The sequence below is a fragment of the Aythya marila genome (genome assembly GCF_965140915.1).
Source record: "Aythya marila genome assembly, chromosome: 24".
In the NCBI taxonomy this organism is placed as follows: Eukaryota; Metazoa; Chordata; class Aves; order Anseriformes; family Anatidae; genus Aythya; species Aythya marila.
This window is the reverse complement of record NC_139065.1, coordinates 3,504,494-3,518,712: the sequence shown is the minus strand read 5'-3', so window position 1 is coordinate 3,518,712 and position 14,219 is coordinate 3,504,494.

The window sequence follows — 14,219 nt, the reverse complement described above, 5'->3', positions numbered from 1 at the left end:
CATGCTCTGGTGTTGGCATAGAGGATTACTCTGAAGGTCAGATGTAGATTGAAACGACCTTGCAGATTCTTAACCCTCCTTCCAATTAACAGAACCAACTCAGAAATGCAAAAGAGCCTGGCTTGGAGCACTGTCATCCCTTTATGTTCAGAAGGGAGGAGGGAAAAAAAAAAAAAAATTATAAAGGAGAGAGAGGACGAAAGGGGGTTTCCTTCGCCTCGACAACAGCTGCTGGAGACGGGGCTCGGGCGGGCGGGAGAGAAGGGCTCTTAATTACAGCGTGCGAGCCACCCGCAGAAAGAAACCGGTGTCGGGGCTGCGAGTGGGATAGAAAGGAAGGGAGGGATGGATGGAGCCAGCCGGGCTGCGGTGTCTGTGATGAGCTGCAAAGGGACTCTGTGCATGGGCTGGGATGGATGGATGGATGGACGGATGGACAGATGGGTGGACAGGCTGGCAGAGCAGTGGGGGTGGGCTGCAGGGCTGCTGCTGCTCCTGGTGCTGCCCGTTTGGGTGTAGCCAAATTTATTTTTAATTTATTTAGCCAAGTGTTCGGGTGTAGCCGAAGCTGTCTCAGCACCCGCTTGGATGTCCTCGAGCCCTGCAGTGGTACCGCTGGCTTTGCTCTCTTTGGGACTGTTTTCCATCACCCCACGCGATATCCCGGGGTGTTTTTTTGGGGGGTAGGAGGGAGGGCAGGCTGCAAATAGCCCCAGCAGTGCTGTGCCCCCCTTGTGTTTCCCATGGGCATCGCCTGGGCCCTTTGGGGACAGCCACATCCCCCCAGCTCTAAAGGGGCTCTCAACATGGGGCTCATCCCCTGGTTACCCTAAAAAGAGAGAAGAGGAGAGGTGATCCCTCATCCCCAGGTTCAGGGCAGGTTCAGGAGCATCTGAGAACACCCATGGGTGCTCGCAGGGCTGGGGGACGAGGGCTGCATTTGGGGGGACGTGGTGCTGGTGGCTGGGCAGGAGCAGGAAGGCTGCACAGGGCCTGAGCAGCCACAAGAGAGAGCCAGACTGTTGCTGGAGAGCCCCAGCTCCCTGCCGAGCCCAGCTCTGCCTCCAGGTTTGGCTGGGGAGGGAGCCCAAAAAAGCATCCCTGGCTCCCCAGGCTGGGGTGCACCTGGAGGTGCTCAGGGGTGGCAGCACGTCCCCAGCTCTCCGTCCCCATGAGGCATCCATCCACCCAGCAGCGAATCCTCTCCTCCTCTCTCTGGGATGCTTTGGGGCTGCAGAGGGACCCGGCAGGACGAGGCACAGCCGGTGAGCCACGGTCCTGGCCCAGGACGTGCCACCACTGCTGCCACCAGCACCTTGTGCCAAGGCCTCCCTGCAGGTCCCTCAGCGCTGCCAACAAACTTGCCCGGGTTTTAAAGCCCCTTGAAGCTGCAAATGTGACTTTCTGAACGCCTAAAGCCCTTTTACCTCTGGGCTGAGCCACAAACTGAGCTGCAGCAGCTCCGTGGGCAGCCAGGACAGGATAAAACCCCCTGCGAGGCTGAGCTGTGGGCACCGAGCCCCACGGGAGGACGTGGCCATGTCCTCCCCGCTCTGCTCCGTGGGCAGGGGGCTGGGGCTGGGGGGGGCTCTGCTGGGTTTTTGGCCAAGCTGGGTTTGTCTGAGAGCAGCAAGGTTCCTCGTCCAGAGCCCTGTGACTTCCCCAGCACCACCCTTCACGTGCAGCTGGCCAGGCGTGCGTCCAGGTCCCCTCGCCAGTGGCGCTGGGAGGTTCCCAAGTCACAGGAATTTTCCTAAAAAAAGTTTGCTCGAAGAAGGCGGGGAGGGAAATTTTAATAAAACAGAAGGTTGGCTTGCTCCTGGCCCCAGCCCCGAGCAGGGCAGCCCTTCCCCAGGATGGAAGCAGAAGAGCAGCAAGGAGCCTGCGATGGGAGCTGGGGGTGGGCGGTCGGGGGCTTTCCCTGCTCCACCCCAAATCTCAGCCTCTATGGGATGGGTGTGGGGCTCGGCAGCAAGCCTGGCACAGGCCCAGCCGGCCCTGCAGTCTGGAAGCCATCCCCTGTCTCGCTGCTGGGCTGGTGCTGAGTTTTCCTTCCCCCCCCCCCCCCCCCATCTCCTTTCATTTCCTTTCTGGCTCTCGCCGAGCTCCTCCCGTGCTCCGAGCTCCTGGGGCTGCTCCTGCGCCTCCGTCCCCACCTGGAGCCCGAGCCGGTGACGTGCTTCGGCCGGGGGTGGTTGTGGCAACGGTTGGGATGAGCTCAGAAGGAAGGGCTGGCTTTTTTTCAGGTGGGGGAATAGGCAGCTTGGCTTCCAGAACCCCATACAGCCCTTTGCAAGCGAATCTGTGCGTGCAATAAAGGGTGGGAGAGGGGGAAAGCTGTGATGTCCGTCCAGGAACCGCATCCAAGGGGAGGGGGCGAGGTTGGTCCCTGCTTCTGAAGGGTTACCCTGGATGTGTTTGGCCTGTTGTTTTTCCTCCAGCAGCTTTTCAGAGGGTGGGATCGCTGCTGGGATGCCTGGTGCCTCGGCGGGAGCAGCCGTGTGCCATAAGCCAAGGGGCAGGAGAACCTGGGCAGAAGGACAGGGGCTGGCTGGGCGAAGCACTGCAGGGAAAAAAACACCTTGGGAAGACATAAATGAGGTGCAGGAGGCAGATTGCAACTCGTGGGGAAGGCCACGGCGTGCCTCAGTTTCCCTGCAGCCGGGATGGCGATGCAGAGGCTGACACGGGGGCAATGCCACGGCGCTCGCTGTGGTGCAGAAGGCAGCCCATGTTGGTTTGGGGGTGCCAAGCCTCCAGGCTTGAGTCCTGCAGAGCGAAAACCCAAGCCCCTGGTCATGTACAGCCCCATATGCTGCATTTAGTTGAGACGAGCTGGGCTCCCCCTCCCTGGTGAGGAGCAGAGCAGCAGGAATTTGCCCCCCTCCCAGGTCTCCACCGCAGCCAAATGGCCCCGCTCCAGAGGCAGAGTTGGCCCAGGATCCCCAGTGGGCTCAGGAGCAGCAGCCCAGCTGGATTTTCCATGCCTGACGCTGAATTTACAGCACTGGATGCTGGAGATGTTGTGGGCTGGCTGGTGGCTTGAGCGCAGTGTCCCTGAGACAGCAGCAGAGCCCGGTCCCTGCACCCAGAGCTTGGCACAGCGTGGCCCCGAAATGGGGAAGGGGCAGCGGCTGCAGGAGGGGTGGTTCGAGGCGTGGAGGTGTCGGGATCCAAGGGGCTGGGACCAGCAGCACCCCATTTGTCCCAGCATTTAGAAACCCCCTTGGAAACCCAGTTCCCTCGTGCAATTCCTGCAACCCCCACCCCCCGAAGTGACCACCACGGGCACGCGGGGTGCCCCTCTTCCAACAAACCCAACCCCAAAGCCTTTGGCAGCCTGCTTTTCCCAAGGATGCTCCGTTTGGGATTCCCCTGGATCCTGCCCTCGGATCCCTGGGCTTTGGGCTGTGGGGACCTTGGAAATTGGGAATTCCTTGTCCCGAGCCCCTTTGGGGTCCTGCTTTGGGTTCGTGCATCTCTCAGGCCACTGCGGAGTTCTGCCTCTTCCCCCGTGCTCCGAGCTGGTTTAATCAGCTCACAGTTTTCATTTCGTGCCTTTCTCTCTCTCCTTTTTTTGAGGGGGCAGTGAAATTTATACAATATTTAAGCAGCATAGTAGAGTCCTGGAAGATATTATTAATGTAAAAGGGACAGGCTGGAAATGCACTTGAACCTGGTTACAATTAGAGGGTGATTTTTCTAAAGGTCAATGAATTCAGATAATATCCACAGGGGGGAAAAGAAATTTAATACCTTTTTAGTGAATTAATTAATTATAATATTATATCGGCTTGGGGTTCTTTTCCAGAGTGATTAAGGGAACGATCTGTCTTCGGAGAGGCTGGGGGAAGTCAGCGAGCAAACCAAAGACTGACAGAGGGGAAGGGAGAGGGGGAGAGCCGGGGAGAGTTTAATGGGAGAATAATGGAGCCTTTTCTTCCCTTTCAAAACTTACTGTATTTCCAGGCCACATGATCCCTGCCTGCTGGGTCCAGACCCTTTCCTCGCAACCTCTCCAAAGGCCGTCCGAGGGATTATTTTGTAGTTTTATCTTTCCAGAGTGGGTTTGGATGCTTCAGTTGCATTAAGTCTCGGAAGACCTACGTGGCACCCCTGTCCCTTGTGCCACCACCTCCGTGTCCCTCAGAGGGGGTCTTGGTGGGTCCGTGCTGGGGACACGAGGTCCCCCGGAGCCCCCCGAAGCTGTGTCCACAGCATGGGGCTGCTCCCAGCAGGGCTGGTTTATCCGCAGCCCGAGCTGAGGCTGGAATTTACACTCAGCTAATCCAGCCAGCCCCAGAAATTAATTACAGTCTTGTACATTAAAAATTAACATAACCTTTCTGGATATATGTTCTTAGAGCACAGGAGCGGGCCAGAGTCCCTCAGCCGCCTGTAATTGGAGCTGCTTTCCTTCTCGTTCTTTCTTTTTTTTTTTTTTTTCGCCCCCCTGTTTTTTTTTTTTAAAGATGTGGACATTTCGAGTCATTAATCACGGAGCCTGGTGGCTGGTAAAGTTGAAGAGGTTTGTAATTGCCTTGTGTCCTGGCTGCGGGAAGGGGTGGGAGGGAAGAGGCGCGCGCCTGCCCTCGGAGGGGCAACCCCGGGCACGTGGAGGTGCCAAAATCCCAGCAGGATTTTGGAGCTACCCCCGGGACGTGGGCTGGAGGTGGTGCTGCTGCAAAATCGCTCGGCCATCTCTGCAGATACGATTCCACCAGGAAGGGGGAAGAAAGACCAAGCAAATTTGGGAGGCTCTAATGGGTTTCTGTGCCGTGGGCTGCAGGCATCCGGCCCCAGGAGATGCAGTTTGGGGTAGGAGTGAAGCTGGGGGGTGATGGACTCGGGGGCTGAGCCCCAGCAGGATGCGCCCCCATCGCTCCTCTCACAGCTCTGCTTGTGCATGGTGTGGTGGGGGGGTGTTTAGGGTGGTTTGTGCCTATCTTTATCGTGCTTCCAAGCACAGTGTGTGATAAGGGCCAGCAGGGCATCCCCGCAGGGGATTTGCTCTCACACAGCAGCAACGCGTGCACGGGGCTCTGCTCTCCTCCCCACCTCCCTTGACCAACATCCCCCTTACTGGCCGAGACCTCCCAGCAAAACCCAACCCAAACCCAAGCATCGTTCAGCCCTCGGCCAGTTCCATCCCCTCCAACGGGGCAAAGCTCCTGCCAGGCCCCCGGGCATGTTTTCTCTCCTCTTTCCCCATCTCAAACCCCCCTCATCCTCTTTCCCCATCACCTCAAACTCCCCTCACCCTCTCCCAAACCATCCCTTTCCCTTCCTCCCCCCCCCAGCATCACCACCACCACCACCACCTCCCTCAGCCAGCCCGCCACTGCCGGGAGAGCCGGCTGGCTCCCATTGTGCTATCTTTGGGTCCTAAATTAAAATTTATGACATCTTGAAATGAGCAGTGAGGGTAATTTTGCTTCTGAGCGAAGATGCTAATGAGTCCCCTTAATGGCGTGAATAAGGAGTTGACGGGTCGTGTGTCACTTTGCGCAGCCCGTGCTGGTGGTGTAATGGCCGCAGTAAGTGTCTGTAATTATACCCTGTCTCGCTGTATTTTGGCAGCCGTTGTGGGAGAGCAGGCGGCTCGGCGGCGTGCGAGGCTGGGGGCAGGGAGAAGGGAAAAATCCCAGCCCCTCCCGGGCTCGTCCCCTCTGCCTGGGGGCCTCGATGAGCGCAGCTCCATGGGGGTGAGCGCTCTGCTGCTGTCCTGTGTTGTCATCTCCCTTGGGAAACAAGGGCACGGTCCTACACGTCCCTGTCCTCATCGCCAGGGCTGCGGCAAGGTGCTGGGATGGTGACAACCTGTTGGACCCGAGCGTGGGACAGCCCTGCTCAAAGCCGCGGGGTGACGCAGGGTTTATTCTCACCTACCCCAAAATGCAGGGGTTTGGCTCTGCCTGGGGCATTCCCTCCACTGAGACCCCCGGGTGCTCGGTGCTGCTGCTGCCCTGGTCTTTGCTTCCTGGCTGAGGTCTGATTTCATCCCTGGGGTTGTTTGGGGTGATTGGCCTGACCCTGCTTTAGTTCCTTGGGCACATTTGGTTCTTTCACATACTTCTGAAAGCCTCCCGTGGAGATGCAATTCTTGTAGGGACAATAAATTGGCTCCTGGTGCTCTAGGGGGTATAAAACCACCCGGGTTCCCCTGGGCAGAAGCAGAGCGAGGGAGGGCTCCATCTCCTCCATCTCCTAGGGATGCTCTGCTCCTTCTGCCCTGCTCCAGCCCTGTCCTGTGGCCTGGCAGAGATGCTGCCTCTGCCTCTCACTCTCAAAACTCCCAGAGACAATAAAACCTTCCAGTCCACAGCTGAGTTTATCATTTCATGGTGATATCTGCTTGGGAAGGGGTTGGCTGGTGGCTGCTGGGGCCAGCTGCCAGGTTCGGGAGCTGCTTCTCCTCCCAGCTGCCGCGCTGACACATCGGAGCTTGCGCGCCACAAGCGCACCTTTGAGACGGGGCGAGCTGAGAAATCGTGAGCAGCTGGCTCTGTTCCTCGCGTCTCTGGGCTCGTCAGCCTTCGAGCTGCTTGCTCGAGGATGATTTACAAGCTGCAGACTTTCCCTGGTTTGTTTCTCTAGGCGGGTTTTTGTTTGTGTGCCTCCTGGAGCCCTGAGAGCCCTGGACGTATTTCTTCCTCTCCTCCCCCTGCCTCATCCCACACCTCCCCTGGCGTGAGGAATCCCGGGGTGATCCCAGCCCTCGGATGGGGGCACTGGGGGCAGCAGATGGGACCCCTCACTGGGGGGGGCACGGTTGCTGCTGCTGTGGGTGGTGAGGATGGGAATTATTCGCCCCCCATCTCCCCATCCCTCCTTTATGTCTCTGTTCTGCTGTGCCATCACCAGGCACCACCTTTGGCTCCCCAGGACTTTTGGGGACCCCATGCCGTCCAGGACTTTTGGGGACTCTTTGCTGTCCCCTCCTTGTGGCAGGGGGGAATCGGAGCTCAGAGAAATGACCAAAGCTGCCCCGAGGTGTCCCATGGGGACACAGGGGGTGCCCAGGGGGAAGCACAGGTCACCAATCTGGAAGGACGTGGGTTCAGCTCCGGCACCGATGTGGCCGTAAGCAAGTCACCGCTGTCCTCAGTCATAAGAGGGACAGATATGAGAATTAAAGCACTTGGGAGCACAAATTACTGCAGCTGCGGGGGCTGCGTGCTTGCTTTAAAGGAGCTGGGAGCTCCTGGCAGGCGAGGAGGCTGCGCGGGGGTGCCGGTGATGCCCAAAGCCAGGAGGGCAGCGGGGGCCCTGCACCACGCAGCCACGGCGAGGGGGCTTCGGCACCCCCCGGGGGAAGCCGAGCTGTGCCACGTCACCGCCTGCAGCATCCAGAAACGTGCCTGGTCCGGGGCTCCGAGCGACGGCGGTGGATTAAAGGACGATATCAATAAACCCCGGCGAGCTGTGAGCAGGCTCCGACGAGGGCTGCTGGCAAGCTGGCTGCTTCCCCGCGCCGGGGAGAGATCATGACCACTGAAATATTGAAGTACTTGCATATAAACTGCGCTTTCAAGTATTTTTGACAAGGGTACTAATTAAATCTTAATTGACACTGCACTAATTAGCTTCTTAATTACATGGAACCACATAATTAGCAGCACACTCTGTGCTAATTGTTAATTAGGAAAACCAGGCTTCCCCCTATGTCCCCCCCTCCCCTCCCAATCCCTCCCCTCCTGTTGTCGCTTTTAACTAAAGAGCCTCTGGTGGGAGGAAGAGGAGGAGGAGGAGGAGGAAGGGGGGAGGCTGTGTCCCCAGCACCCAGGTGCTGGGACTGGGACTGGGACTGGGACTGGGACTGGGACTGGGACGCGTGGCTCCAGGTGGAGCTTGGACAGGGGATGGGGCCGTGCCCAGCCAGGGGTGAGAGGGCACCGAGCGCTCGTTAGGGGTTGTTAATGATCAGGCACGAGGGATGTGGCATGACCACACTGGGGATGTCCCCAGGAGGTGCTGTGCAAGCCACGTTCCTGCACCTTGCTCCTGGCATCCTTCCCCCAAGAGGCAACTTTTCCCTTTTGGCAAGTCCGTCCCCTTGCTCCCTTCATCCCCTTTGGTTTTTCTCCTTTTCCTTCCTTGCTCCACCTCTCCCTGCCAGGCAGCAGTGCTTGCTTGCCTGTTATCACAGGGGCAGCGCCGCTTTGCCTCAAGCAGACCTTTCTCAGCCCAAATTCCCCCTGAGCTCAGCTGGCCGCCTGCTTTGGGGATGCTTCAAGCAGCACACTTCCCTGCTGCGTGCCCACCTCAGCTGTGGTGGCTTTGCTCCCCTGGAGGATTTTCATTTTTTGGCTGCTCTGTGCCCCTCTGGCGTGCAGGGGCAGGGTTTGTGTGTGCCTTAGGGCCAGGCTGGGCACCGTGATGAAGCTCCCTGCTTGGTTTGGGAGAGGGATTGTTCTGTATCTGGTTGTGTCACTGCCACACGGGATGATGCTCTGCAAAGTTTCGCTGCTCCAGAGCCTGCTGCACCTTGCTGTGCTTGTTACCCTGCCCAGCTGCTCCCCAAAACCCTTTGGCCACCCGTGGATCACAGCCATGAGGCGATGCCCTGAACTCCAGTTTGCCATGCCCAAAATCTGCTGCCTTTGACTCGTCTCCCTGCCCTAAAACTGCCCCACCAGCACCCAGCCTCACCCACCAGCACCCATCCTCACGGCCGGAGCGAAGCCCAAACCCCCAGGCTGCAGTTTTGCCAGGTCTCTCCCTCTCTCTTGTTTAATATATATATTTTTTTATTTTTTATTTTTTTTAATAGTGCAGTTTTCCAGGAATTTTTAAAGCAGCTTAACACCTGCCGTGGAGTTCGTCTTTCACGAGAGCCCAGAGGAGCGCGGTGCAGCTGGGAGGGCACAGCCCCCTGTTTATGGGGAGAGAGGCGGAGGGGAAAGGAAAATATCTGTGTTTTCACCAGGGAAAAAGAGGAGGAAAAGGGAAAAAAAAAAAATGAAGAGGTGAGAAAATTGCTCACATTTGACAAATCTTTCTAATTAGGGGCCAATTATGTCCTCAGATTCCTAATTGGGATTCCGGCAGGTTTTCAGGCTTGTAGGGTAATTACAGGCTCGTAATTCTATTAAGATGGAAATTTGGGAGAAATACCTTATCATAACATTTAGATTTTGCCATCTGTGTTGACGGGCGGGAAGGGGGGTGCTCGCACTCTGCGTTTGGGAGCCCGATGCTGCACTGCTGCCTGCCAGCGCTGCCAGGGGCTGAGCCTGGCTCTGGGGGACAAAACCAAGCGGGGCAGAGGGGGCTCAGCACCTCCTCGGTGCCTTGGGGGCTTGCTGGGCTCTGCAGGGTGCTGGGAGCGTGGATTTAAGCACAGATCCCCGGGGTTGTGCTGGGATGAATGGGATGAATGTGCTGAGACCCATCCCTGTCTCATCCATCTCCACCTCCCTCGTCTCTGAGCATCGCCTGGGTGTTTCTAAACAGAAATAACCACGATGATCCCCCTGCCTCCTTCCCCATCTGGAGAAGAAAAGGGCTCAATTAGTCCCCAGGCAGTCCCGATTTTCATTTGCACTGATGTTCACTTGGCTTGTGGGACCGCAGCTCCTAACCCATCCCCACGCAGGGCTGGTGCCTCCTGGAGCATCACCGACCTGGGGGCTGGCAGCCAAAACCTGGAAAATGCTTTTAAAAAAAATGCTTTATTTAAAATAAAAAATAATGATCGCCGACATATTTTGTTTCAACAACTGCAATATTTCCCTTTTTTTTCCCTGCTATATTATTTGCAGGAGCTGTGTGACCTGGCTCAGGCTCACCAATGGTTAGGATTGCTGTGCCAGCACCCTATACCGTGGGGAATTAGGGGGCTGGGGGTCCAGCTGCAGGGGCACAGGATGCGGGGTGAGGTGCCAGGGATTGATGCCCATGGCACGGACAAGTGCCTGGAGCCCCCAGGGACCCTGTGTGCATCCCCAAATCCAAAATACACCAGAAAATCCAAGTTTCTCAGTGGGAAATTCCCTCCTCTCTCCCAGAGCGGAGGCTGAGCTGGCGTTGAAGCTGCATTTTCTGGCTGGTGCTGTTGCAAACTGGGGGGCTCCTGCTCCGTAGGGGGAAATACTGAAGGTGGGAGCTTCAGGGTGGAAGCAGGAGCCTTTTGCTCCATCAGTGGGAGCAGCAGCCCCGGCGGAGAGGACAAAGACCCGCGTTGTTTCCTGCCCTGATTCGGAGAGGTGCAGCTGCACGTGCCGTGGAGCCGTGCCCAGGTGGGTGATGGGGACGTGGGACAGGGGTAAAAGATTTCACCCAGCTGCTGGGACACCTCTGCCACCCACCCTGCTGCAGGGCCGGGGACGTTCGGTGCCAGCCGGGGCTGCCAGGTCCCCACGAGGGCACAGCTGCAGTTTGGGGCTCCCCGCGTTGCGGCGCTGATATTTCTTTCCCCTTGGCTCGTGAAGCCAGCTGTGGGTAATTATTTTAATCTGTGTTACTGGGCGGGAACGCAGCTTCTTCGGGATCTGCGAATTTATACTAACACTAAAAAAAAAAAAAAAAAAGAGAGAAAAAGAAAGAAAGAAGAGAAGAAAACCCTCCTCTCCGTAAGAGCCTTGCTTGCTTTGATCTTTTGTCTAAGGCCTCTTATCGGGACGAGAGTAGGTTTACATGCTGGAAGATAGGGGAATAATACTCAGCAGAGATAAGCTGCAGCCCTGGCTCGCCTTTGTGTGGCAAATTTGATAGTACTGGGAAAATGTTTACTGGGAGACTCTGGGAGAGAATTAGTCCCCGGTGCAGCTGAGAAAAATAATTGCTTTGCATTGTAATTAACGGGTTTGGGCTCTGCCCCCTGTCCCCGGCTGGGGTTGCGGGGAGGCTTTGCTTTGCAGGGAACCCCTTGGCATTCCTGGTGGTGCCCTGGGTGTGGTGATGGATGTGTCAGGGTGCCCCCACCGCTGTGGGGACACAGCCAAAAATCCTACAGAATGGCTGGAGGGAGCTGCAGCCCCTCAGGGCATCGCTGGTGCTCAGCGGGACCACCTGCAGCTCTGCTCCGTGGGCACGGGGAGATGGAAGCGTTGGGTTATTTTGGTAAGGATGAATGGGGAAAGGGAAATGTTGGCATCTAGATACAATCCCTGGAGCGTTGTCACCAGCTCCAGGGTTGCAGCAGGAGCCACGTGTCGGAGCAGGGCTGGAGGTTTCCCTTTGTCCCTGCTGGAGCATCCCCAGCAGCTCCCAAACATCCACAGAAAAATCCGGAGATGAGGAAGGAGGAAAGAAAATCCTGCTGAATGTCTGCAGTCCCCTCTGAAGCGAGTTTCCCAACTCTTACAGGTGCCAGGAGGAGTTTCCAGCTGGCTCCATCAGCATCTCCAGGCATTGCCTGGCAAGGACATCATCCCCCCAGGGGTGGGGGCTCAAGGGGATGCCCAGGGGTCACCGAGGAATGGTCCCCCCCTGCCCGCCACCACGTAATCGGTTCCCTATTAATCTGGCATTTTATTATTATTATTATTGTTATTATTATTAAACATCTCTCTTCTCCCAAATCATCTCATAGCTGTGGCGAGGTCCCTGGTAATAGCTCCATAAATTTCAGCCATAAAAAGTAATGGAGGGAGACAAATGAGATAATTAGGAATAAATCTTGGCGAGGTCTCTATTCATCAACATCCCCCAGAACCGGCCAATATTCCAAATCATTAGCAAAGCCCGTAATTAACAAAGAGCCAAGGCTTCCAACGTTAATAAAGCTCTCTCAACTCTATATTATCAGGTAGCGGCTGACGAATCAGCCCTGTTAATATTATGGCCTTTGTTAAGGATCTTCTTTCTTTCTCCCTCTTTTTTTTTAAAGCTAAAAACTGTGTCTTTTTTATTATTGTTATTCTGCTAAATTTTAATTAGATTTTGCATGTGCATCTGTAGCGGGGAAGCAAGGGGACAAAAGGACAGGGTTTTTTTTTGTTTTCTGTTTGGGGATAGCAGCAAAAGAACTTGATAGATTATTTTTTTCCCCCATCTTACTACTTTTATCCATTGCTCTGCACCCCCACCCTTCTGCAGGGAGCAGTCCTCATGGTAGCAGCCAACTTTTTTCCATTCAACCTGGCACCAGATGCCCAGAAACCCCCCCAAAACCATCTCCAGGAGGGATAGCTGCAGAACAGCAGCAGCAGCATGAGGACAAGTCCCTCTTTAACCCCCCTCTTTAAAAATGCTGGTGGGTTTATGCCCCATCACCGTTTATTATTTTATTAACCAGAGCGCTGCTGTGCTTACACAAACAGCAACAGGAAAAGGGAGAGGGGTGGGGAGGGCGGGTGGCTTCGTGCTTCAGGCTCACACAGGGGAGCACAGCAGTGCAGGTGAGGATGGGGCTGCAGGAAACGCTCCTCCCTGCCCTCCAGCCTTCCCCTCATGCCTGGACGAGCTCCTTTTAAGAGCTGGTGATGCCTGAGGTTACCCCTGGGAAAGGAGAGAGCTGTTCTTAGGGATTTTGATGCTCCCCCAACACTGCTGCCTGCACAGGGCAGCTACGTTTGTCCCTTTTTGCTTGGTTTGCTGGGATGATGCAGAGGGGGCTGCCTCGTGCTGTCTGAAAGCCACAGAGGGAAAGAAGAAAATGAGAAAATGTGGTACATGTCCAGGCAAAACTCTTCATAGGACAAAAGTCAAAACTCCCCGGATCTGGAAAAAGCAGCAGCAAAGAGCTGAGCCAGCCCCCAGCCAGCCCCAGGGGCGCAGGGCACCCCCGTCTCAAAAGCCAAAGCCCTGAGGTGTTACGTGCTCTGAGAGCATTTCTTACCTCTCTGCAGGGGGGTTTGTTAAGTGAGAATTTATCAGGGGCTTTTTTTTTTTTTGTACTTTGTGCATCCATATCGGGAACGGGCGTTTCGTTACGTTCCTGCCCTTTTTACAGCACCAGATCGAGCCATCGCCAACAGCAGCCTCTGTTGAACGTGAAATAGTCGGGACAATAAAAAAAAAAAAAAAAAAAACTTTATTGAAAATAATTCAATGTAAACATAAAACCAAGGGGACATAAACCACAGCCTGGAACAGAGCAAGCTTTACAGGGCGTTACCGTGTTATGCACGCCCAGCAAACCCCAAACAGGGCTCAAAGGGACCAAGGGGCGCCCAGCAGGGACAGTCCCAGACCCCAGCACGTTCTGCTTTGTGCCCAGCGAGTCCTTGCAGAGGCCACAGCAATCTCTGGAGCAAGTCAGCCCCGGTTAGAGTAGGGGTATTAAGCATGAGGGGTGTTCGTGTCCTCCCTGGAAGGAAGGGGTATCGATACTCCTCCCAGGAGGGGGAATCGGAGGTGCTTATGGGCAGCACAGAGGAGCATTGACCCAAAAATGGTCCCTGGGGGGTCCGAGCCAGGATGTGCCCTGCCAGGCAGCCGGGGCTGCTGCTGGGCTGCTCAAAACTGTAAGTAGGAAAATAATCAAAGGGCTATTTATGTGCCGTGGCCACAACAGCTTCCCCTTTACAGCCAGGAAATACTGCCTGGGATGTAAATGTTCACCTCCCTTATTTGCTTCCTTTCTCCCATGGGCGAGTGTTTGCTCTCAATTAGGAGGCTGTAGGAGAGCCAAAGGCTGGTCTGGCAGAAGGACTGCGGGACTGGGGCACCGAGAGGGGTTTCGGGGAGGGGTTTTGGGGAGAGGTTTCCTCCTGGCACAGCTCAGGGTCATCCCTGCACAGCCTGGAGCAGAGGGGCTACCCTGTGCTAGGTGCTCTGCAGGGCCTGGATGCCAACACCGATATTTTTAATTAAAAGAGGTTGGGTGGGAAGGGGAGAGGGGTTTTCAGTCCTACTTGGTGCCTGAGTGAGGTGAAAGGAGCTGGCTCTGCTGTCTGCCATTCGGAGCTGTGCCCACAAGGCCAGCCTTGCTCTGCGCTCCGGTACGAGGGGATAACGGTGGCTGGAGCATGCACGGAGCTGCTCTCACTGCAGGCTTGGAAAGCACCATGTAAATCAAAAAACCTCTGGAACAGCCCCACTACAGGCAGCGGTGGCTGTGTGGTTGACACAGAGGTGCTCAGTCCCCCGGTACAAGACGTGGGGATGGAGGATGCAGAGCTGGGGGCCGTGGGCACCTGGTGTGGTCCTGCACACCAGCCAGGTGAGGGGAGCCCCAGATCTCTACTGCTTTGGAAACAGCCCTGGGGTCAAGCTAGTTTGGCAAAACAGCCCATGAGCAGACCTGTAACAGGCACTCGGGGACCCCCAGG